General features: G+C 39.3%; 1 protein-coding gene across 2 annotated transcripts in view; it reads right to left on the bottom strand.

Moving 5' to 3' along the window:
* Aff4 (ALF transcription elongation factor 4) overlaps window positions 1–25248 on the bottom strand; it is a 100358-nt gene that overhangs the window by 68368 nt on the left and 6742 nt on the right. The gene's annotated exons all lie outside the window — the stretch shown is intronic.

Below are 25248 nucleotides of genomic sequence, written 5' to 3'. Positions count from 1 at the left end.
TGTCCCAAACATAACTTCCTTGACTTTCACTCTTATGGCGGTTTGACCTGAACTTTTTTGTTGCTTTAGTTTTCCTTAAAAAATTACATTTTTACTTTAAATGTATTAATATTTCAATCAACTCAATAAATGGCTAGAGGTATTCACTGATAGAATCTAATATTAATTTAGATTAGTAACTGTAGCTAAGAACTGTGTTGAAAAACTTTTGGGGTGAGGAGAAAATGCAAGTATACTTTCTGCAATCATAAAAATATAGGAGTGTCATTTCTATAATCATTGTATTTTCACTAGAACGAATCAAGGGAAATAGCTTATTTATAGTAGCAGGGGCTTTTGGTTAAATAGACAATGATGAAAAAGTTGTCAGAGCTTGACACGAGGGATTATTATCATATGCAACACCTTTTTGTATGGGTAGATTAAATCATCTGTCATGGCTGTGTTTAAAAGAACAAGTCCTGGGCCGGGAATTTAGCTCAGTGGTTTCGCTGCCAGCTGCGCAAGCACCAAGGACCCGAGTTTCATCCCTAGTACCAAAAAAATAAAATAAAAGAACAAGTCATGGGCCAGGGATTTAGCAGTGGTGCCACTGCCTGCCTCCCAAGTGGAAGGTCCAGAGTTCAATCCCTGGTACCCTCCCCCCAAAAAAGAACAAGTCCTGCTGCAGGCCAAAAGCAAAAATTAAATTATACTCATGTATCATTTCTACATTTCTAGCCTACAATTTTAAACCAAATCAAAAAATTAAAGTCAATCGAGGTAATTTTCTTTTTGAGACAGGGTCTCGCTATGTAAGTTCAGGCAGGCCTCAAACTCACTATGTAGCCCAGGCTGGCCTTAAACTCCAGGTGATCCTCCTGCTTCAGCCTCCTGGGATTACATACAGGTGTGTGCTACCACACCAGCTTTGGGTGGGTGGGTGGGGTTTGAGACAGACTTCCTCCATAATTCAAGCTGGCTTTGAACTCATGGTGAACCTCCTGCTTCAGCCTCCCAAGTGCTGGGATGACAGGTGTGTACAACAAGATAACTGTAATTATAAAAGTAGAATGGGCAGCAAAATCAATATACTCTTGAGGGCTTCTATTAGCAGGTCAAACAGTGAAAGCAAACATCCAAAAATAAAACTTCCTGATTTGCATAATTTAGTATCATGCAAGTAAAGTAATTTAATGGGGGGAGGGTGCAGAAAGTTCTAAGTGTGTCTAATGTATATTCAAGTTTTTCTTGTTTGCATGATATTCTAATAAACTTAGATAAGAACATAATCTATTTCAGGTATACTGAGTGGTTTCTTAAGTTTTCCTAGTACTTAGCACTCTAAAACCAAAACCATAAAAAGTATCTATCTTTAATGAATAGCATAAAACAGCTATACTTAAGTATTCAGAGACTAAAAACAATGAATAATTATCCTACAACACATTTAGGCTGATTAATAAATTTTTATTACTAACCATCAAGTTTCAATTAGGCCTCTTGAACTACGGTGCTGCCAATAAAGATATGAACAGTCTAAGGGACATGTTAACTACCAGTTTCCTTAAATTGCCTAAATTCAAATACTGAAAGATCAGGCTGGGGATGCAGCTCAGTGGTAGATTCAGGGCTTAAGGCCCTGGGTTCAGTTCCCACCACACACACACAAAAAGTATATGATCCAATGTTATGCATTCAACAGCACTAAAATAATCATTTAAGAAGATTTGTATAAGCCAGGCATGATGATGTGCCTGTGGACCCAGCTACTTTGGGACTGAGGCAGGAGGATCGCTTCTTGAGCCCGTAACACTGCCAGCCTGGGCTGGACAAAAGGAAAAAAAGAAAGAAGGGAAAAAAGGAGAGAGAGAAGGAAGGTGGAGAAGGGAAGGAGAAGAAGGAAGAAAAGGAGGGATTAGTTGTATATTTGTTGTAAAAGCAAATTACAATTCACAGAATAAAATTCCTTTTAAGATTTAATGCTGAAGAAATTTTGCTTCTTTCTATGAGCAATGGAAGGCATCCAACCAATGGCTTCCTTCTAATAAGGCTGGCAGAGAGCTCAAAACTAAATTAATTGCTTCTAAAAATATCCCAGTTGTGGCTTTTACACTCTATTTTTGTGATGAGACTTATTTTTGTTATCAGACTACTTTTTTCCTCCTATGTCTCTGATCATCAATGTATCTCTGCCTAAAATAAAGTTTTCCCCCAAACCAATAATTCCAGTAATCTGCACTCCACTAAAATTGACAATGAATTTAAGTGTGAGTCAATCTGAAGTATATATTTGCCATCCAGGCAAAACTATTTTACAGCATATACCTCAGGACATCTGCAATTACTAAACTGAAACAGGATTCAGTTAAAATTACTGATCTGCTGTATCACAACAAAATGTGGGATAAGTTAAATACTTCTAAAAGAAAATTAGCAAGATGAGAGTTATCTAAAATTTTAATTACTTAATGTGAATTGTTTCAAGTATCCATGAGGTACTTATGTTAAACTAACACTGCACATTATAAACCATTCTCAATGGACAAAAAACCAGAAATTTTCAACTTTGCAGATTTGCTGCTAGTGGTGATGATGGGGTAGGAAATTCACTGCTACCGATAGAGCAAATCAGAAGTAAATGAGAGACCAAAGACCTTGCTATGAGAGAAGAATTGTCGTCAGTGTAGAAGTGGCCATGGAGAGCTCTTCAGCCATAGCCAGAGGTGGGGAACTAGGTGATGGCCACCCAGCCCTGACTCCATATGGGAACTCGGAGGCTTTTTTTTTTTTTTTAACCTGGGATTGAACTTGGGGCTTTTTTGTTTTTAGAGCCAGGGTGCCACTCTGTAATTCAGGATGTTCTTGAACTCACTGCATAGCCCAGGCTGGCCTTGAACTCATTTCCATCCTCCTGCCTCAGCCTCCTAGTGCTAGGATTATAGGCCTGCACATCCACACACAGCTCAAGTAATTTATTAAAATAGAGAACAAGGCAGGGCACAATGGCACGCCCCTGTCATTCCAGCACTGAGGGGCTGAGACAGGAGGACTGAAAGCGCTAGACTATGAGTGTGCCACTATTCCTGGCCCTCTATAGTAACTTGTAATAAATTTTCTGAATTTATTATTTCTGGGATGCATATTGTATTCAAATATATATTAAATGTGTTAGCTTTCTCTATCTGAAAAGCTAATGTTAAGTCCGTGTACTGGCAGTATTTTTCAGTATATATGTTTATTAGTACATATTAATTTTACAAAATACTGGTTTTCATTGTAGCCGTGTAGTGTTTTATTATTGATAGTATTTATTTACTGGTATTGGGGACTGAATCGGCCTTCACACTGAGCTACATCCCAGTCCTTTATAATTTTTTATTTAGAAATAGGGTCTCATTAAGTCACTAAGTTCCCAGGCAGGGCTCAAACTTGAGAACTTCCCTCAACCTCCCAGAGTGCTGAGATTACAGGTGTATGCCACCACGCCGGATTTATTGGTCTTTTAAAATGTGCTACAGGGCTGGAGTGTACCTCAGTGGTAGAGCACCTGCTTAGCATGATGCCCTGAGCTGAATCCCCAGCACCAAAATCAAAAACAAATAAAAAAGAACAAAGCAAAACAGCAACAAGAAACTACCAGTACAAAAGGAAAGCATTTATTCTTTCACTCCTCTGCCTAAGCCATTTTAGTTCCTTATGTGAAGCATTCATTCTTCAAATTAGGGTTAGCTTAAATTTTGGGTAAATGCTAAACATACATTAGTGTCAAGATTACATAATCTGGCCTTCAAGGAGGAAGACAAATCCAGTTTCTGTTTTCTGAAACCCTTGCCCATTTCTAGTCATTTTATAAACGTTTACTGAACAGCAGTTAGGTATGCATGAGGGATAAAAATGATGGCCCCTCTAGTGCAAAAATAAGAATCCAGGACCTTCCCTGTTTCCCCCCAAATGAAACCTAACCTGAACATAACCAGCTCTGAAAACCAGAGATCAAAAATGCCAGCCCCAGTCACCTGTCCTCTGCTGCCATTACACAGTGGCCACTGTGTAGAATAGCGAGGTCCGATCTGCCTGGCGCTGGCCGTCACCATGGCAACGACCAACACTTACCTTTCCATTAGGTCTCATTTTCAGGGAAACACAGTTACTGTGCAACTGTGTTTTAGAAAGCTGGAGGGGGCGGGGGGTTGGTCCAAATTATTTTGATTAGCCCAATATGTGAACTAATAATAGTAGCTCCCCTTTGTTGTGTATTCGCGCCAGGTGCCGAACTGTTTGCTTCATGCATATCCAGGCCTATAGAAAAACAATATTGCTCTCAAATCTACTAAGTTGGCGTAGGAATTGGGTGTGATTGTCCTAAGTAGCCCACAGCTAAATTTTTGGTACAGAACAAGCTGCGGTTATGGTCTCAGCTAACTCCCACAATAAACTAATAATATAAGTATGACCACATATTTTAGAAGTGGAAACTGAGGTTTCAACAACAGCTTACTAAAGATAGTATAGCTATATGGGAGAGTCAAGATTTCTTAATAATTTTAATTATTGTGAAATACGGCACATGTTCAAAAAATCATACACCATAAATGTGCTACTTAATAAATTGATATAAAAGCAGCATTCCATACACCGACACAGATCAAGAAATCAAAAACTGGGGCCTGGGGGTGTAGCTCCGTGATAGTCTGCCTAGCATATGTGAGGCTCTGGATTCAATGCGCGATACTGAAAATTTTTAAAAGAAAGAAACAAGCTGGATGCGGTAGCACACGTCTAGAATCCCAAGCCTCAGGAGGCTGAAGCAGGGGGATTGTTGTGAGTTCGAGGCCAGCCTGGGGTCCATAGTGAGTTCAAGGCCAGCCTGGCTGCATCGCGAGACCCTGTCTCAAAAAAACCACACCAAAAAAAAAATTTCTTACACACTAGAAGCACCCTGATGCGGTCCTGGTCAGAACCTCTTTCTTTCCCTGCTAAAAGTAACCACTGTCCTGACGTCTGTGGAAATTACTTTCTTGCTTCTCTGTATTTTTACAATCTAACCATGTACTACAATTTAATATTTACATTAAATTGATCATGAATCTGCAAATCATGGTCCACTGAATCTTGCCTAACGTGAGCTAAGAATGTCTCTTGGATATGTGTGTCTATAATCAGTTTGCTGATGGTGAGCACCTACTCTGAACTCCAGCTGAATGAAACGCTGGCCACAATACAGAATCCCATTCTTCTCGTTGGTGGAGCTCTACTAAAATTATATTTAAATATTATTTTAAATTTTTCATCAACCAAATATTTAAGAAAATTTACTTTTGTTCTTGTTATATAAGAACCTATTGAATAGCTACAGTTTTGCCTATTGTTCTACAAAGTATATTTACTATCTGATCCTTTACAGAAAACGTTTGCTGACCCCTGGTCTAAAGCCTTGCTAACTTTTGGTTTATTCCGAGGAGCTAGCCTTTCAGATTTTTTTTTTTCTTTTTGGTGCTGGGGATCGAACTCAGGACGTTGCACCTGTGAGGCAGCCGTGGCACCACTGAGCTAAATCCCTGCCCCCCTCAGTCTTTTTTAATTTTATTTTATTTTAGTTCTTTTTTTTCCCCCTCAGTCTTAACGGCAAAAAAAAAAAAAAAAAAAAAAAAAAAAAAAAAAAAATCCCTTCTCTCCCCAGGTGTAATAAGTAGTACTCTCTTGAGAAGGCCATGCACCTCTAGCACAAGAGTGCCGTCTGCTTCCACAGGTTGGCTTGGTTATTCTTTATCCTCACATTGATTCTCTGATTCCCCAAGGAGATTGTTTAAACTATTCAGTCTAAATATTCATCCTTGCACTCTCGAAGGCTGACACAGGAGGATCACAAATTCGAGCCCAACTTTGCAATTTACCAATTTAATGAGACCTTGTCCCAAAATTTAAAAGGCTGGGGACAAGTTCAGTGCAAGGCCCTGGGTTCAATCTCCAGTACCACACACACCGGAAAAAAGTGTCGTGTGAGTCACCTCGTCCGTCATTACTGAAATAAAATTGAAGAACCAATACTTTTTTCTGATCGTTTGTTTCTTCTTTCTGGTTTGAGACACGGTCTTCCTATGTAGTCCGGGCTGGTCTTGAACACACTATTTAGCCCAGGCTGGTCTTGAACACACTATTTAGCCCAGGCTGGTCTCAAACTCCAGATCCTCCTGCCTCGGCCTCCTGAGCTCTGGGATTATAGCTTGTGTTACCGTTTCCGGCAAGAGTTGAACTCAGTTCTGTTTTAACTGCAAGGACCACGGATTGTTTTTTTGTTTTCCCGTGGACCACGTTGTGAGCCACCTACTATACTGCCTTGTACGCCCTTTGTGATAAAAATTAAACATTGTTTTACACTTGATACTGTTTATGCTTTTCAGGGGAGGAAGTGCTATAAGGCAAATTTTAAGGCTTATTTTGCATTTTTTCCCTCTGTAGTGAAGCCAATAAGCAACATGTGAGGTGTCAGAAATGCTTGGAATTTGGACATTGGACTTATGAATGCACTGGAAAAAGGAAATACCTACATAGGCCATCAAGAACAGCAGAACTAAAGAAAGCCTTAAAGGAGAAAGAAAACAGGTTATTATTACAGCAAAGGTAGGTTTACATGTGGTATCCAAAGGAATGTTTGTTATATATGTCCGTAGACCTTCTTGAGGTACTACACGTCTTGTGGCCGTTCTCCAGATTTTAATTGTAATACTAGCTAGTGCTTAGTGAATGCGTACTATGAGCCGGGCACTATACTCATTTCTTTCAAGTCGGAGCTTAGTTAAACCTCAGATAGACAGTGCATTACTGAGCTAGATGCTGTTTTTATCCTTAGCTGGCATGTGCAAGAAGTGAGGCACAGAAAGGGTCAGTAACTTGCTCAGTGTCACATAACTGGCAAGAGGAAAAGCTAAGTGTGAAACCAACCAAACTGCCCCTAGGGTCAGCGCTCTTAATCATTTTATTTTATTCCCTCAACGGTCAGTGAAACAGCATAGAACACTGGGCTAGATGGTACAGGCAGATCCAGAAAACCAGCTGGGTGTGGTGGCACAGGCCATAATCCCAGCACTCAGGAGGCTGAGGCTGCAGGATCCCTGCAAACTTGAGGTCAGCCCAGGCTCCATGGTGAGAGCCTGTCTCAAAGAAAAGGAACCAAAAAAAACCTATCCAAGATACAGTAAGGGTACGTAGATAACGTAGAGAGTAGTTTATATGATATGCTAGGATTCATGTTAATGAAAAGAAGAAGCCAGGCGTGTAGTACCCGCCTGTGGCAGGATGATTTCGCGTTCCAGGCCAGCCTGGGTGACAGTGAGTTCAAGACCAGCGAGACTCTGTCTCAAAAAAGAAAGAAAGAAAAGAAGGAAAAACTGAGTGTGGTGTGACCATCCCTGTCATTCTGGGAGGCTGGGACTGGAGGATTAGAAGTTGGAGCCCAACCTGGTCAACTTATTAACAACTTAATGAGACCCTGTCTCATCATAAAAAAGTAAAAAGAGGGCTGGGGATTTAGATCAGTGGTTCTGCCGCCTGCCTTGCAAGTGTAAGGACCCGAGTTCAATGCCAGGTACCAAAACAAAAAAACAAAACAAAACAAAAAGTAAAAAGAGCTAGGGATATAGCTGAGTGTGAAGGCCCTGGGTTCAGCATCCAGCACTACAGGGCCGGGGATTGAGCTCAGTGGTTCCGGCGCCTGCCTTGCAAGCACAAGGTCCCGAGTTCGATCCCCGGTACCAAAAAAAATCAATGCCCGAGTTCGCAAGGTCCCTGAGTTTGATCCTCGGTACCCCCCCACCAAAAAGTATCCAGCACTACATACATATACACACCAAGAAAGAAAACAAGAGAACAAAATTTTTAAAAAGTGAAATTTTCTTGGAAATGTAAATGATTGAGAATAAGTTTTTAAAAATTTCATTTCTTTTTCTTGAACAACCAATGGGTCACAGAGGAAATTAAAGAAGAAATTAGACAGTTTCTACAAGTAAATGATAATGCCAGTACAACATACAGGAATCTGTGGGACACAATGAAAGCAGTTCTAGGTGGGAAATGGATAGCAGTGAATGCCCATATTAGGACAGCAGAGAGAACTCAGTCAAATAACCCAATGCAGAACCTCAAGCTCCTAGAAAAAGAAGAGCATAACAAACCCAAAGCCCATACAAGAAAAGAAATTATAAAGATCTGAGCAGAAATCAATGCAATGGAGACTAAGAGAACGATACAAAAAAAAAAAAAAAAAAAATCAATGAATCGAAGAGCTGGTTTTTTGAAAGAACAAATAAAATCGATAAACCTAATAAATAAATCTTTAGCCAACCTTATCAAAAAAAGGAAAGAAAAGGCTCAAATCCATGCACTTAAGAATGAAAAAGGTGAAGCCACAACAGATCCAGCAGAAATTCAGAGAATCATCAATACCTATTTTGAGAACCTTTATTCTAATAAAATGGAAAACACAGAAGAAATGGACAGATTCCTAGATACATACGAATTGCCAAAGTTAAATGAAGAAGATACAGAAATTCTAAACACCCCAATAACAATGAGTGAAATTGAAAATGTAATAAAAAATTTACCAACAAAGAAAAGCCCAGGTCCTGATGGGTTCACTGCTGAATTCTACAAGACATTTAAAGAAGAACTATCGCCATTACTCTTTAAACTCATCAAGGAAATTTGAAAGGGAAGCAAGGCTTCCAAATTCTTTCCTGGAAAATTCTTTTTAAATTTTTATTTGTACACGTTTGCAGTACATAATTATTACATTCATCATGGAGATTTGGTACTTGTATATAACACATCTTTATTCATTTTTATTTGAATATTTAACCCAGCAGAAATTTATTCAGTTATATATTGTAAGATAAATTTTTTGAGGGGGGAGAAAGACTCTCAACTATATAGTGCAAGGTGGACTCCAACTGGAGCTGATCCTCCTGCCTCACCCTTCCAAGTGCTGGGATTACAGCCATGTACCATCACGCCCGGCTACTATTTTGGCTATTCTTATAAACGTGAATAAAGAGTACTCTCCTTTCACGTATGTATTTTTCATAAGATTTATACTGTGATAGTTTTGTTTTTCCCATTATAAAGTAATACTTGCTCTGTGTTCAAAACAAAAAACATAAAACAGGCACTGTGGCATGCACCTATAAGCCTAGCTACCTTCGGAAGCTGAGATAGGAGGATCACTTGAGTTCAGCAGTTTGAGGCCAGTCTGGACAACACAGTGACTCCATGTCAAACAGGGGTATGGGGAGCCTAAGTATATAATAGAGCTACCAATTTCACTCAGGTTGAGAAAGTAGCTCACTGGTAGAATACTTATTTACCATGCACAAGTCCCTGTGGCTGATCACCAGCACCGCACAAAGTAATAATAATTTTAAAAATAATTTTATTCCTGTAAAATAAACAAATAGAATCCAGAGGAGATAATCATATATATGTTTTTTTTGTTTTGAGATAGGGTCTCACTATGTTTCTCAGGCTGGTCTTGAACTCACTATGTAGCCCAGGCTGGCCTTGAACTCCTAGCACTCCTCCTGCCTCAGCCTCCCTTGTCCTGGGATTACAAGTGTGCACCATCACACCTGGATGAACTTTTTAAATAGACTGTATCAACTGATAACCCTCCCAGAAACTGCACTTTAACCATGCCATTTTCAACTATAGGCATAATGAGTCTTTAAATTGTGTTGCCAATCTATGATGTTTTAAAAAAATACTCAGTATCATTTGTTTATTTCATTTATTCAACAAATATGAGGCCAGGCATGGTGGTGCATGCCTGTAATTGAGAGCACTAGGGAGGCTGAGGCAGGAGGATCGCCAGGACGTCAAAGCTGGCCTGCACTACACAGTGAGTTCAAGACCAGCCTGAACTACATAGGAAGAACCCACCTCAAAAAACAAACAAACATGAGCCTAAATACAATTGCTAGGTGTTGTGCCAGGAGCTACAGAGAAAACAGCAATATACAGGTCGTTCTTGACCTTACCAGAGATTATTCAATTGCATTATATTGAACTTCTCTAATAATTAATTAGATTGTATATCTTTTTATGTGCTACTTAGCCATTCATATTTCTTCTTTTATGAAGTTTTATCAAGACTGTATTTTGTCCATTTTCTAATAAAGCAATACCCTTCTGATTATGTAATAATTATGCTTTTCCAACCTGTCATCTATCTCAAGGGAGGAATGTAAGATTGAGATAAGATATTAAATGATGCATCCTAATTTCACTGACTTTCCAGTTCTCTGCCTCCTCCTCCAAGCCTTCTTCTAAACTCTACCCTCAGGCCATGCCCAAATTTTCTACAGTTGCTGAAGATTAAGATACATACTGAGGGACCAGGGATTTAGCTCAGTGGTTTCGCTGCCTGCTGCGCAAGCGCAAGGACGCGAGTTCAATCCCCCATACCAAAAAAAAAAAAAAAAGAAATTGTAAACAGTTTTCCTAAGTCTGTTTGTTTCTCACTGCTTTCCTCTTTCACCTTAATCTATATTTGTTCAGGTTCTCTGGAGTTTTCCATTTTTTATTTTGGCACGGTAACTATTACGTAAGTAAATAATTTTTAATTTCTATGGTAAAAACACTGTGCTATCTACGTCTTTATTTCTGTTATCTATTACAGGTTGAGTATTCCTTATCTGAAGTGCTTGGGACCAGAAGTGTTTCAGATTTTGTGTTTCTGGGATTTTAAGCCTTCCAAATCAAATTCTTATTAGAGATACATGATCTATATCCACAGAAACCCAAAGTGAATCCTACAATGGACAATAGGGGATTTCGGTACTAAAGGAAGAAAAGAGGTAGTTTTGGCGGGCAACTTCTACCACCCAGAATAGTTATAATGGACCTTATCTTCAGGGAATTGTTCCAAGACCCCAATAGATGCTTGAAACTAGATGGCACCACATTTTACGTATAGGCTATGTTTTTTCTATACAAACATATGTATGATACAGCATGACAGCTCAGCCTGTATTCCCAGCACTCAGGAGACTGAAGCAGAAAGACACCACAGTCAAGCCAGTCTGGAGTACGTAGGGAGACTAGGTCTCAAAAAGGGGGGGCGGGGGGGTTGATGAAAAAACTAATAATAAAACAGGAATGATAATAATATACTGCAATAAGACTTATGTAAATTAGTTGGAATCACTGGTCTCAGGGGATTCATTGCTGAAGTCTTCATAGGGGTTCAATGCTTTCAGCACAACATGTGTCATTAACTGGAACATCTTTTCTGTTCATGTCCTCCACCAACAAACTGAATGCCTTTTCCATCTTAACTAAGCCCTTTTCACACACTGACAATAACTTTGGCAGTCAGATCCAACAGCAAAACAGGAGTTTCTTGCGTCACACTTTCATTTTTACCATAGCTCTTCACTACTTCAGCACACAATTTGTTTTCTTTCCTTACTAGGTTGTGAACTTTCACCTTTTTCCTTCAAAAAAGTACTTTACAAGGGGCGGGGATTTAGCTCAGTGGTTTCACCGCCTGCTTCGCAAGCACAAGGACCCGAGTTCAATCCCTGGTACCAAAAAAAAAAAAAAAAAAAAAGTACTTTACGGATTCTCTTTGGCATAACTGATTTGTTACCTTTACTACTCTTGTAATAAGGCCATTATTATGTAAAACAAGGGTTGCTTGAATGGAAGCACTGTAGTACTACAACAGTCAATCTAATACTGAGACAGCTACCAAATGACTAACAAGAGAGTAGCATATATAGCAGGGATATGACAGACATAGGGATGATTCAGGGCCCAGGTGGGACCGAGTCGGATGCTGAGAGACTTCATTATGATACTCAGAACAGCATGCAATTTTAAATTTATTAATTTTTTACTTCTGGGATTTTCTACTTAATATCTTCAGACCATGGCTGACTATAGGTAACAGAGGAGTAATTAGTGCTAGCAGCTCCATCCAAGTTTAACTTAGGAACTACACAAATTAAGCAAAGTCCACTTCTCAGCCATTTATATTTCTCTCAAGATTCTTTACCTCTTGGGAAAAAAAAACAAAACTAAGAGTTAAGAACTCCCGTAATCCCAGCATTCAGGAAGGTGAGGCAAAAGGATCCCTGTGAGTTTGAGATCAGCCTAAGCCACATAACAAGACCCTGTCTCAAAAAAAAAAAAAAGAAAAAGAAAGAAAAGGAAGAAAAGGAAGGAAGGAAGGAAGGAAGGGGGGGGTGGGTAAAGAATGAACAAACAACAATCTCAGCCGGATATGGTAGAGCCTGCCCTTCCTGTCTCAAAAACAACAAGAAAATGGGCCGGGGATTTAGCTCAGTGGTTCCAGCGCCTGTCACCCAAGCGCAAGGTCCCGAATTCGATCACCCGGTACAAAAAAAAAAACCAAAATGATTAAGAAAATCAGTTAATTATGATAAGCAAAGAAAGAGAGAATAACCAGGGCTGGGGATTTAGCTCAGTGGTTCCAGCAGCTGCCTCACAAGCACAAGGTCCCGAGTTCAATCTCTGGTACCAAAAAAAAAAAAAAAAACAAGAGAGAATATCCAAGGTAAGTGCAGTGGTACACACCTGTAATCTCAGGCTGAAGCAAGACTATCACTTGTTCAGGTTTGAGGCTAGCCTGAGCTACAGGCAGTGAGTTCAAGGCCAGTGAGAGACTCTGCCTCCAAAGGAAAATTCAAATTACTAAAATCAAGAATGGGAGAGGACAATACTACCAACTTTACAGAAATAAAAAAGAGCTGGGTATGATGTAGGTGAACACCCACGACCAAAGCACTCTGATAGGCTGAGGCAGAAGGATGGCAACTTCAAGCCCATCCTAGGCAACTTAGTGAGACCCTGTCTGAAAATCAAAAATAAAAGTGATTAGGGGTAGAGCTCAGTAGCACCATGAATTTATCCCCAGTGCCATGAGTTTGATCTCTAGCACAAATATTAACTAATTTTTTAAAGGGCTAGGGATGTACTTCACCTGAAGGCCCTGGGTATAAGTACCAAAACTAAGAGTGATTATAAGGGAATACTACAATTATAAGGGAATACACCAATAAATCAGGCAACAGACAAAATGCAAAATACTCCTTAAAAGACATAAAATACCAAAACTAATTCCAGAATAGGAAGCCTGATATACCTATAACAAGTAAAGAAATTTAACTGCTAATCAAAAAATTTCCTACAAAGAAAAGCTCAAGAATAGATGGCTTCATGGTGAATTCCAACAAATGTCTGAATGCTAATCCTTCACAAGTTTTTCCAAAAAGAGAGAAGGAAACACCTGCTAGTTAATTATAAAGGCCAGCCTTACCCTGATATCAGAAGCAGAAAGCCTTTACAAACATACAGAAACATCACACAAAAAGATGCTCAATATAGTCATCAGAAGTGCAAATCAAAACCACAATGACAGGGGCTGGGGGTTTAGCCCAGTGGTTTCGCTGCCTGCTGCGCAAGCTAAGGACCCAAGTTCAAACCCTAGTACCAAAAAAAAACAACCCACAGTGAAATACCTTTTCACACACATTAGGATGATTATTAAAAGAAAAACAAAGCAACACAAGAAAATAGTAAGTGATGGTAAAGATGTAGCAGAATTGGAACCCTGTGCAGTGCTTTTGGAAACATACAATGGTACAGCTACTGTGGAAACAGTTTGGTAGTCTCCCAAAATTTGTAACATAGAAAAATTACCATGTAATACAGCAATTTTACTAAGTATATACCCCCAAACAATTGGAACATTCAAAGAAACAAAGTAAAATAGAGGTACAGGCAATGGGAGAATATTATTTCTATTTGGCACGGTAAAAAACAATTCTAAAAGTGGACAGTGGTAATTATTATACAATACTGTGAATTAACTTAAATGTAAAGTGACTAAAATGGCAAATTTTATGCTATGTACATTTTACCACAATAAAAATTCAGTGAGAATATAGTAAAAATAAAAATATAAATATGCATTCCCAGTCGATCAGAAATTATTTTCTATAATTTTAAAATAAACACTAGCACTAGTTTGATAACTTTTTAATTCCTTAAGTTTTAAAAAATACTTAAATCATTTAGAGTAAAATGTGTTACTTTAAAACTTGTCCCTTTCAAGGCGAACTCATAATCTGTTACTACGTAGTTTTTAATTTTTCCTCCAACTGGTATCTTGGAACAATTTTCCTGAGAAATGGGGTCACTTAGCTACCAGCTTTATTACACTCCAAAAGTCAAACTGAGAAGAGCTAAGATTTCAATTATTTTCAACTTGGTGTATTACAACTACTATGCAACTATAACTTCACCACAATGCACTATATTAAAGCACAAAGCCTCATGAGTACAGATACCCCTCTTCAACTCATTTGGCAGGATTTCTCTGCCCACGAGAGAGTCTGAAAAGATCACTTAATACAAAGCAGGAAAACAAAGGTTGCTCACCTGGAGATCAGAGCCAAATTAACAAAACACCAAATCCCAAGACAGTATTTTGTACAGAAGAGCCCTTGTCCCAAAGTCATGAGACTGCGATAGTCTCCCCTCACCCCTCCCAGAGCTGGGGATCTAACACAGGGCCTCATTTGTGCTGAGCAAACACTTTACCACTGGCTACACCACCGGCCCCTAGTCTTCAGATTTAAAATAATATAGTGAAAAATATGAAAGCAAAGATAACAATTTCATATCATTTTTTGCTTTCTAATCTCTTAATCACAGCTTTATGTATTATCCAAATTTCTGATCGCGGTGTTTCATAAATCACTTAACTTGGGTCCTCAAAGGTTCCCAAAATTTATACAATTTCTCTCTAGTGAATGTTCCTTCCACACAAGTACTAATTCATGGACTCCTATGACTTTTCCTTAATCCTAACTTCCATTCTACAAATGACCTTGTCTTCAAAGATTAAGAAACAGAATATTGGGGCCTAGGATGTAGCTCAGTGGTGCGGCACCTGCCTGACAAGCACAAGGTCCTGAGTTCGATTTCCAGTACTGAAAGAAAGAAGGGGGGAAGGAGGGAAGGGGGAGAGCAAGAGAGAGAAAAACAGAATATTTATTAAACCAGGTGTGGTACTACATGTTTGTAATCCCAGCACTCTGGGAGCTAGCTGGAGACAAGAGAATTCCAAGTTTGAGCCCAGCCTGAGCAATTTAGGGACACCCTATCTCAAAACAACAACAACAAAAAGATAAAAAGAAGGGGAGAGGCTAGGGATATAGCTCAGTGTCAAGGCCCTGGGTTTTATCCCCTGTTACATGCCCCCCCCCCCCAACGCACGCACCTGAAGGAAAAGAATACTTATTAAAAATCAGAGTGAACCAGATGTGGTGGCGCATGCCTGTAATCTCAGCACTTGGGGGTCCAAGGCGGAAGGATCACTGCAAGTTTGAGGCTACCATGGGCTTCATATTAAGTACAAGGCCAGCCTGAACTACAGAGCAAGACCCTATCTCAAAAACCAAAACAGAGCAGCACCAGATCCAAGATGTTGGCCAGCAGGCGGCTGATGAAGAAGCTTGAAGAGACTGGCAAATTTGATGAAGCTAATTTATTGACTTGGCAAGGGCTTACTGTTCCTGACAACCCTCCATATGATAAGGGGGCCTTTGGAACTGAAATCAACTTTCCAGCAGAGTACCCATTCAAACCACCAAAGATCATATTTAAAACGAAGATCTTAGCTCAGTGGCACCGTGCCTGCCTTGCAAGTGCAAGGTCCTGAGTTCAATCCCTGGTACCAAAAAAATAAAATAAAACGAAAATCTATTACCCAAACATTGGTGAAAAAGGGCAGGTTTGCCTGCTGGTAATTAGTGCTGAGAACTGGAAGCCACCAACCAAGACCGACCAAGTAATCCAATCCCTCATAGCACTGGTGAACAATCCCCCGGCCTGAGTACCCACTCTGGGCTGATTTAGCTGAATACGCTAAGGACCGTAAAAAATTCTGTAAGAATGCTGAAGAGTTTACAAAGAAATATGGGGGAAAGCGACCTGTGGACTGAAATCTGCCACAAATGATTCCAGCAAGTGTGAGCAGAGACCCCAAGCAGTGCATTCAGACACCCGCAAAGCAGGTGGAAAACTGACAGGTGCCACAGCCTGGCGTTCACCTGTGTAGTTACTAACTTTCTACAGTTTTCTTAATCAAAAGTGACCTAGTAACCTGTAAAGAAAGGATTAAAATTTTTAGATATTCAAAATAAAATAAAATAAAAATCAAAGTGAAACCTTCTCATCAATCAACCGTCAACTTTCAAACTATCAGCATCCCTATCTCTTCTCTTCTTTCCCCAGGTTACAAAGGAAAAAAAATTATTATTCCTATCAAAGAACAGTAATCCATTTTTGTTATCTTCTAGACTTATCAGTACTGCCTTCTCTCCAGCAACTTCCATTTCTTCTCTAATGAATCTTCTGAACTCTTTCCATCTGCGTTCAAGCATATTCTTTTTTTTAAAAGGCAGGGTGGGGAGAAGCCTGATAATGTAGCTCACTGGCAGAGCACTTGCCTACCATGTGCAAGCCCTGGATTCTATCCCCAGCACTACAAAGAGCAGGAAGGAAAAAAAGGTCCTCATTGTCCCCAAGTCTCTTTCCAACAACTCCCCTCTCCCTTCTTCATGGAGGGAGGTGATAGTGATAAGTCAAATTTTACAATTTCTTTTAGGAACATAAAACAATCTTCTGACTCAGTTTCTTAAGGTACATACATGTTTAAAACTCCAGGAGGTGTCTTGAGACTTCTCTAATACACGAAGTCATTTTAATATCTTTATAAAACATTTAGTCAATACATTCTTCTGATGAAAAATCAGTAACTAGGGCTAGGGATTTAGCTCAGTGGCATCGCGCCTGCCTTGCAAGCACAAGGTCCTGAGTTCGATCCCCGGTACCGAAAATTTTAAAAAAATATATCAGTAACTCCACTACCGAAAATTCTCATTCCAGGATTTAAAACTGTCCACAGACCAATTCTTTCCCACTTTTATAAAGGTTCCAGGCTTTATGGCTGTGAAAATAGCCTCCATACCTTCAGATGCAAGTCTTTATTTAAATTAGTCCCTCTGCCTAGAATGGCCTCCCTTCTTCCCACTTCTAGATACATTCATTTCCAAGTTTACCACATATACCACTTCTTCTAAAAAACCTTCCAAAATTTCTCTGCTACTAAAAATCACTCTTTTCTCCAACCATTTCTTTATACCTCATCTGGCATTTAATACTTACCTTATATTAGGATTATTGTATTTAGTGTTATTCTATCTCTAATCTCTTCTTACTCCCACATTATAAGCTCCTGGAGAGCAATAAATACAACTGTCATTTAACTTCCCTTCTCTCCTTTCCCTTCAAGTGCTTAACCCAATGATTGGCATTAAAACAGATATTCAAAATGCTATGTGAATTTTGTAAGATCACTACTATAGTGTGACTCCCTTAAGAGCCAGGTGAAAATACTAAAGACTGGGTCTTCAGAATACGATGTCACTCATCTTTTCCTATCCACAGACAACCTTCGAATTCTTTAAGATTTCTGGTTATCTGGTAACAGAAAGAGTTAAGTCTTTTCTCTGTATCCAATATGTTTTTATTACTCCAGTAAAAGCATTATAATGATACTAAGTGAATTCTATCATCTTAAGGCATTTTTCTGAGGATTTACCTAAAACAAAAATATATATACAAGAAAACACATATATACAGAAATGATCACTTTCTATTTTGTCTAAATGCTATTCTCTCAAATATTTACCAAATATAAATAAAAATCTGCCTCTTCAGGACAGACTTATAATACACATAAGGTACAATGTTAACACTGAAGTTCATTCAAGAACTACCTATCATAGTGTCTGCCAAAAAAAAATGTATACGTCAGGAAAAGAAAAGCTTGTATAAATACGTTAGTACTAAATCTATGGAGACATCATGAGATTAATGCAAGTTACCTTTGGCCTCTACAATTACAAGAGGTGCTCAAAGTGGTGGCTGCTAGCTTTCAGACATTTATTAGTACAGTGAACTGCTGAAGTGGGTATACATTTTTTTGGCGGACTCTGTAGTCAGTCCAGGGAGGATGAACGTTCTAGAGACCGAGTGCCCAAACTGCAACCCCAAACCCACTTATTTATCACAAAGTGCCAACACTGTAATTAAACCTGAATGCTGAGGTTTTAGTTTAGGAAAAACAACTGTGAGCCTGCTATAGCACACATGCCATAGGTTCACCACCACTGAAATATACTATGCCAGAGGATATAAGAACCAAAACTATTTCTCTGCCCTAAGATTTGTTTGCAGATAGCATGACTACAGAAAAGCAGAAGGGAAAGCAAGGTGTTCTAGGCAGAGAACACCATGTTCAACAGCCCAGAAGAGGCGGAAGCAGAGCACTTGGGGAATGCAGAAAGATTAAGTACAGCTGAAACAGGGCTGGGGATGGGGTCTTAAAATAGAAGCTATGACTGGAGAGATACAAGAAAGGTGAGTTTTTCTCACATCAGACAGGGAAGGATACCATTTCAATCAAAATTAAGTTTCTCGGAACCCGAGTTCTGACTTCAATTATCTTTATTATAAATGTTAACAAACAGTATAAACATAAAATTAAGTATAAATTCAACATTACACCTCTTATGTAACTTTACAAAATTTAAAATAACTTTTTTTGTTTTGGTTTTTGAGACAGGGTCTTGGGCAGGCTGGCCTCAAACTTACAGTGATCCTCCTGCCTCATTCTTCCTAGCATGTACCAACATGCCTGGCTAAAATGACATTAATGTAACCAAAGATGTTTTGCAGAAAATAGACCAAAATGTAGTTAAATGTAGAAATTATACAGTTCCAGGTCTTGTTCTATATTTTTAAAATTGTGACTTCAGGGCTGGGGATTTAGCTCAGTGGTTCCGCCGCCTGCCTCGCAAGCGCAAGGACCCAAGTTCGATCCCCGGTACCGAAAACAAACAAAAAAAATTGTGACTTCAATAACACTAATGAAGAAAATGCTTACAAATAGGTTACATTAAATGGATTTACTAACTGCAAGTTCAGCAAAATTCAACCTTATACTACCATACCAGATAGCAGTTCTTAAATGCTGATTTTAAAGATACTTCATTTGTTAATTCTGTTAATCTATCTTCTTCATTTGTGCTCAAGTATCTTACTGAAATTTTTTTTTTTTTTTTGGTGGTAGTAGGGATTGAGGCCAGGGTCTTCACACTGAGCTACATCCCAAATCCTTTGTATTTATTGATTTAATTTTAAATTTCAGGTGGCACACACCCATAATCCCAGCACTCAGGGGGCTGAGGCAGGATTGCCACAAGTTCAAGGCCAGCCTGGGGTATACAGTAGTACAAGGCCAGCCTGAAATATATGGTGCAAGACCCCGTCTCAAGAAGAGCAGAGTAGGGGCAAACCACTTTCTTATCCCCCTTCTGTTTCTCTTAGGCAGAAGCTTTTTTTCTCCCAATAAATTTTTCCTACTCTTAAAAAAAAAAAGAAGAGCAGAGCAGAGCAGAGCAGAGCCGAAATGAAATAGGGTTTCATTAAGTCATTAAACTGCCCAAGCTGGGCTCAAACTTGCAATTGTCCTGCCTTAGCTTCCCAGAGTACAGGGATTACAAGCAGGAACCACCATAACCTGTTTAAAATCAAGATTTAATGTGTATCTATTAGCACTGCTGAAGTATGGAACAATACACTCATATTACAGTTTCATGTTAAGAAATTATAAAGATGGGATACACCAGATTCATCTCAAAGTGGAAATATACTAAGATGTCAGGGTTCTTTGGGGTTTTATCTACCTGTATTAACACATACCTTGTCATGACCCAATTTTATCCATCTTTCCCTACCTGAACTATTGCAAAATCATTAGTGCAATGCATTATAACCTAATACAAACACAATAAACAAAATCTCAACATAGCAACAAAATCCCAAGGGAGTATTTGGCTATAAAGCAGTCTCTTCAGAAGTTTCTTATGACTCAAAGCCCAAGAATCCTCAAAAAAAATTACAGAAAATAGAAAACTACTAAGAAGTTTTAAGAAAGGATAAAACTGCTGGGCATGGTGGCAAACACCTGTAATTCCCGCACTCAGGAGGCTGAGACAGAAAGATTGCTGCGAGTTTGAGGCCAGCCTGGGCTACAATGTGAGGAGGGAGAGAGGGGGAGGGGGGGGGGAGAGAGAGAGAGAGAGAGAGAGAGAGAGAGACAGACAGACTCACGCCTCCAAGAATTCAAGAGATTGAGGCAAGAGGTCTCAAGTTAAAGGCTGGCTTGAGCAACTGAGTGAGACTCTGTTTCAAAATAAAAATAAAAAAGGCCTCGGGGCCGGGGATTTATCTCAGTGGTTCTGGCGCCTGCCTCGCAAGTGCAAGGTCCCAAGTTCGATCCCCGGTACCAAAAAACAAACAAAAAAAAGGCCTAGGATGGAGCTCAGTGAAGAGTGCTCCTGGGTTCAATCCTTGGTGACATGCACACACATAATAAAAATTGCAATTTAGAAGAAAAAAAATAAATCACTGACACAGACTGAAGTAGATTACACTGGCAATAAGGAAACAAGGAAGCTGTCAGAATTATCCAGGGGAGAAAAGGGAGCAGTAGTAGAAATGAAGATAATGTGGGAGTTTTTTGGTTTTTGGTTGTTTTTTTGTTGTTGTTGTTGTTTTTGGTACTGGAGATGGAACTCGGGTCCTTGCGCTTGCAAGGCAGGCGGTGGCACCACTGAGCTAAATCTTTGGCCCCTGGTTTTGTTTTTTAGATAGTTTCACTATGTAGTTCAGGCTGGCCTTGAACTCACTAGGTTGGCCCTGAACTCACACCGAGCCTCCTGCCTCAGCTTCCTGAGTGCTGGGATTATAGGCATATGCCACCACACCCAGCAGAAATGAAGACAGTGTTGAGAAAGGGTTTGGACTCAAAGATGTTAAAGAAGTAGAACTTTGGAGGCCAGACAGATGTGAAAAGTAAAAATAGATGAAGGAGGGCCGGGGATTTAGCTCAGTGGTTTCGGCTGCCTGCTGTGCAAGCACAAGGACCCGAGTTCGATCCCCAGAACCAAAAAAAAAAAAAAAACCAGACGAAGGAAACTTTGCAGTTTTATGGGAAAAGAGATGATAGTGGTAGTGCTCCCCATGCAGAATTTGGCGATGAAGGAACATAAAAGTAGAATGGCTCATCTGTGCATGTGAACACTTAGGAGGATTATGTGACCAGCATCTGGCCTCATCTCATCCCCAGCTTTTCTGGGAATTCTCTCCCCGCAATCACACAGCCGTACTAGGAAGAGACACACTACCATACAATCTCACTAAGAACCAACTCCTTGGGGTAGTTGAGAGGTGGAGTTTGAACCCCCAACTACAACTAAGCCAGTGCCAAAGTCCCACCTGTTTTATATTCTGTTTAGTATAACAATATGATCTATTACAATAGCATATTATATAGTTAAATATAAACTGTACTACACTGAATAGTATACTCGTTTTAGCATTACATACTATGTACAATATGTATTAGGTAATGCATCTTATGTGTGCATATATAATAAACACATACATTATGTACATTTTTATGTATTCTACAAAGAAAAAGCCTTAATAGCCTCTAAATAGGGATCTTGTGACTTACTACTCAATCTTTTTTTTTTCGGTACCAGGGATTGAACTCAGGACCTTGCGCTTGCGATGCAGGCCCAGTGTCACTGAGCTAAATCCCCGGGCCTTTTTTTTCTTTTTTTCCAGTACCAGGGATTGAACTCAGGACCTACACCTGCCGGGCAAATGCAGTACCACTGAGCTACATCCCCAGCCACTTACTGCTCAATCTTAAGGAAATCCTACAACCTAAGTATCCACTAAGGTCCATTTAATCTGCTAAAATAAAGCAAGAAGTTGGGCCCGGGGATTTAGCTCAGTGGTTTTGCTGCCTGCTGCACAAGCATGAGGACCCAAGTTCGATCCTCATTACCAAAATAAATAAATAAGTAAATAAAATAAAATAAAATAAAATAAAATAAGAGTCACCAAACATTCTTAGGGCCACGGAGTAAATATTTTAGCTTTAGAACACCAAAAACAGACACAGACAATACATAAATGGGTGTGCTCTTTTCCAATAAAATTTATTTACAGGTATTACAATTTCAGTCTCCTTTAACACTCACTAGTCAAAAGCATTCTTTTAGAGCCAGGGATTTAGCTCAGTGGTGCCAGGCCTGCCTTGCAAGCACAAGGTCCTGAGTTCAATCCCCAGTAACAACAACAAAAAAAGCTTTCTTTTTATATTCTCTCATTATTTAAGAATATTAAAACCCCAGCTAGGCATGGTAGCACACACCTGAAGCAGAAGGACTGCCATGAGTTCAAGGTCAGCCTGAACTACATAGTGAGATTCTGTCTCAAAAGAAAAAAAGGGAGGACTGGGGATTTAGCTCAGGGGCACCACGCCTGCATCACTGGTGCAAGGTCCTGAGTTCGATCCCTGATACTGGGGTGAAAAAAAAGCACAAAGGTCACATAGCAATTCCTCAAAAGCAAAAAGAAAAATCTTAGCTCATACAGACCATATACAAAACAAGCAGTACGTTGCACTGCATTTATTGATCATGGTTTGCTAACTCTTGTACTAAGGCAACATAAAACTGCCAACCCCCAAAATTCATTCCCAAATATCCTCTCAGTATTCACTCAAATGTCAGACAAGAAACAAGGAAAATATCCCAGTGGACAGGAAAATATACCAGTAGACAGAACTGAAAAATTTTGCCTAGCTGATCAAAGATATCACTCCATTTGCAAGAAGGTTGAGTCAACAAGTGAATTTGCTGGTTCTATTACTTTTTTTTTTTTTTTTTTTTGGTACAAGGGATCGAACTGAGGACCTTGCGCTTGCGAGGCAGGTGGCGGAACCACTGAGCTAAATCCCTGGCCTGGTTCTATTACTTATAATACTGAGTTTGGTATACTATAAATTTTAGAATAATAATACCTTCTCTTTTCTAATTGGAAGAGTTCATTTTTTTCCCACTACTTTGTACCAGTTATACTAGGGATAATCACATTTAGTATTAAGCCCATAGTTTTCAGACTTGTGATTAAAAGAAACATCACTCTTAAAAGCAAAACTTAAGAGATAAAAACAAAAAGAAAAAATCAAGACTTAAGAGAACAGTGGCTTCTGGATGTGGCTGCAAGATATGAATTTGGCTCATATACCCTCAAGGAAAGAAGGTTGTTTAATGATATATAAAAATAGATTATGTTAAATGAAAAATATTTAATACATATGGAAAAAGTAGACCTATGTATATGTACTAAATAATCATGAGATAAATGGGGTTAATAACTATATTCAAATATGCTTTACTCTATTTCTTCCTATAATGTTGCAAATAAAGTATTTTACTACAATTTAGACTGCCTAACCAGAGTTAATAGTGCCAAGATGGACACAGAATCTAATGAGTCCCTTTTCTGAGATCTAGAACTGAGAATCATACCAATCTCTCTGTGATAACAGAAGACACAAGATTTGAAACTCAAAAGAGATTAGTCAAGTTTTACAGTTAGTCTGAAGCAAAAGAGAACTGAATATGTTACATCTCAGGCCAGAGACAGAGATACTCCTGACCAAATTCTAATCCCTAGATACAGCTGTTCTACTTGTGCTTCTATGGCTTGTCATCTTTCTTAGAATTCATGGTGTTATAGCTTGTGTCTCGATGTCTCCCTAAAAGCCTTATGCGCTCATAGGTGGGGCTTTTCAGAGGTCCCTGGATCTAGAGTGTGTGACACTGGGATTAAGGGTGTGGAACTACTAAACTGGTCCACTGATTGGTTTGGCAGTTTTTGGAGTAGAAAATGGGAAGGCTCCCCCTGAGTGTGAGTGCTACCTGCCTAGGGCAAGTAGCATATAATGGACAGGAAGACAGCTTCTGTGGTTGCTTGTCGCTTGCTGCTTTCTGCCTTCTACCTGCCATGAACTGTTTCTTCTCTGAGATGCCCCCCGGCCATGCCACTCTGCCTTGGAGCCAGCCAACTATTAACTGCAACCTCTATAAAGCATGAACCAAATAAACCTTTCCTCCTTTAACTTTGGGCATCAGGTATTTTTTTCTCAGCAACAAGAAAAGTAACTAAGACACATGGGATACCCAATATATTCCCAATAAATTCTTTTTTTTTTTTGCTTTAGTTAGGTATGTGCCATTCTCTTAACTAAAACAAAGTACTTAATGAACAATCTAAAGAGTATATTCAGGGCTGGGGATTTGGATCAGTGGTGCCCCTGCCTGCCTCGCGAGGTCCTGAGTTCAATCCCCATTACCAAAAAAAAAAAAAAGAGTATATTCAGATGAAAAGAGTTCTGGTGATCACAAATCACTTCAAGATGGTAGCTGTTATAGTCTGGTTCGAGAAGGTCCTGCAAAAGCTCATGTGCTAAAAGGCTTGGTCTCCAGCTTGTGGCATTATTGGGAGGTGAGACCAACAGAAGGTAGGTTACTGGGGGTGAGGAAGCCCTGGAAAGAGACAGTAAGACCCCAGACCCTTCTCTCTTCTTTTACTTCCTGGCCACTGTGAGATAAACATCACAGGCTTCTATAATGATGTACTGCCTTTTGACAAGTTTAAAAGCAACTAGGCCAAGCAACCATGGACTGAAATCTCTGAAATTGTGAGCCAAAATAAATCTTTGTTCCTTTCAAAGTTTTTACCTCAGGTATGTACTTTGTCACAGCGACGGAAAGCTAACTAACACTGCAGCTAAAGAAACAGAAAAGGATGTTATCTTTGACAAAGGAGCCAAACACCTTCACTGAAGAAAGACACCCTCTTTAATGGTGCTCGGAAAACTGGGTTTCCACATGCCAAAGATTAAACCTAGACTAGACCCATATCTTTCACCATACACTAAAATCAAAATGGATCAAAGAGCTAAATACTAAAACAGAAACACTAGCTCTGCTGGAAGACAGAATTGGTAGAACTCTTGAAGACACTGGCGTAGGCAAAGACTTTATGAACAAAACCCTGACTATACAGGAACTATCACAAAGAATAAACAAGTAGAATCTCATCTTATTAAAAAGCTTTTGCACAGCAAAAGAAACGGAGTGAAGAGACAACCCACACTGTCACAAAAAATTTTTGCCAACTTTTCCTCAAAGGACTAATATCTAGAATACATAAAGAACTAAAAATAAATCAGACCCCTCAAATTTAAAG

The sequence above is a fragment of the Heterocephalus glaber genome, unplaced genomic scaffold, assembly GCF_053883595.1.
Source record: "Heterocephalus glaber isolate CG9 unplaced genomic scaffold, H.glaber_assembly_v1.0 deba00001606, whole genome shotgun sequence".
Classification (NCBI taxonomy): domain Eukaryota; kingdom Metazoa; phylum Chordata; class Mammalia; order Rodentia; family Bathyergidae; genus Heterocephalus; species Heterocephalus glaber.
The sequence above is the reverse complement of the archived record's forward strand: the minus strand, read 5'-3'. Positions and strand labels throughout refer to the sequence as shown.